This window comes from Helianthus annuus, chromosome 13 (assembly GCF_002127325.2).
Source record: "Helianthus annuus cultivar XRQ/B chromosome 13, HanXRQr2.0-SUNRISE, whole genome shotgun sequence".
NCBI lineage: Eukaryota > Viridiplantae > Streptophyta > Magnoliopsida > Asterales > Asteraceae > Helianthus > Helianthus annuus.
The window spans coordinates 105,010,811-105,012,545 of record NC_035445.2 but is presented as its reverse complement, the minus strand read 5'-3'; positions in this window follow the sequence as shown (position 1 = coordinate 105,012,545).

The following is a 1,735-nucleotide window of genomic DNA, read 5'->3' as shown; positions in this document are numbered from 1 at the left end:
TCGCTAACAAGTTTATTCGTGGAAAAGTGGATGCCACTCTCTTCACTAAAGAGGTCAACGGACATCTTCTGATCGTTCAGATTTATGTAGACGATATAATTTTTGGGTCAACGAATGAGAAATTGTGCAAAGATTTCGAACAGGTGATGAAGCAGAAATTCGAAATGTCATCAATGGGGGAGATGAAATTCTTTCTGGGTTTATAAGTTGAACAACTACCTGAGGGAATTTTCATTCACCAGACGAAGTACGTGCATGATATTCTAGAGAAATTTGGAATGTCAAGTTCTACTCCAGCTGCTACCCCACTTGCGACTAATCATGGGATTCACCCAGATCTCATCGGAGACAGGGCTGATGAAACGTTCTACCATTCCATGATAGGTTCTTTGATGTATCTAACTGCTTCACGTCCTGATATCATGTACCCAACGTGCCTCGCAGCAAGATATCAATCTAACCCGAGAGCTTCGCACATGATCATTGTCAAGAGGATATTACGCTACTTGAAAGGAACACCCACATTGGGGTTGTGGTATCCTAGAAAAGGCGATTTTACGCTCAAAGGGTATTCCGATTCGGATTTCGGATGCTGCAAAGTCAATACCAAATCAACAACTGCAGGATGCCAGTTCTTTGGACCTAGATTGGTTACCTGGCAGTGTAAGAAACAAACGTCTGTGGCATTATCTACATGTGAAGCGGAGTACGTTTCTGCTAGCAGTTGCTGCTCTCAGATCCTGTGGATACAGCAACAGATGCGCGACTACGGTTTGCACTTTCTTAACACACCTCTGTTTGTTGATAATGAGGCCGCAATAAATATAACAAAAAATCTAGTACATCACGCTAAAACTAAACATATAGAAATTCGTCATCACTTTATTCGCGATTGCTTCGAGAAAAAGTTGATACGAATTGAGAAAATCCACACTGACGAACAAAAAGCTGATTTGCATACCAAAGCTTTTGATAAAAATCGGTTTGAATATTTGTTAAAACTTAATGGTATGAAATTGCTTTCGGTGTCGGATGGAATTGTGAGCGTTGATGAGAGTACTGTTGCGGATGAAGACGAGAAACAATCTGCAATGGTTTGTTGCTTTTTTACGTGTTTTGGTATTTAGGGGGAGTAGATAGTTGTAAATAGATATATTTTCAGAAAAATACAAAAACAGTAAAAAAATGAAAAAAAGTACAAAAACATGATAAAATTGAAAAAGAGCTTGTGTATATAGGGAAAATTATAGTACATCGGCTAGACAATTACAGTATGCTAAAGGTTTGTAAAGTCTAAATGAGTTAAACAATCTCACTGATGATGTGTCGATAGGTTTTCACACATTTAGTAGATTTATTTGGGATATAAACCTAAAATTTCAAACTTGTGAAATTCGTGGGGAACACTACTTGGATATATAGGTAACCCCTGAAATCTCGTTTGAAAGGTCCCATATTCTGAGATACTAGGTCTTTATACTCAATGATATCTGGGGTATTATTCCGGGACTTCTGCTGTATGGAAGTACTGACCTAGTCCCCGAATAATACTTTCTGCAAATGCTTGAAACATAGCATCGCCCTCAGCAAGCTGATGAAACAATAAAATTGATAGTCGCTGCTGTTGTAACTAAAAGATCCTCTAAAGGGGACACACCAGAAAGTCGAAGCCGTCATCTCTCTGTGTATACGGAAGTATCGACCTGAGCTCTCATGGCCCTCGCATTTAACTCCT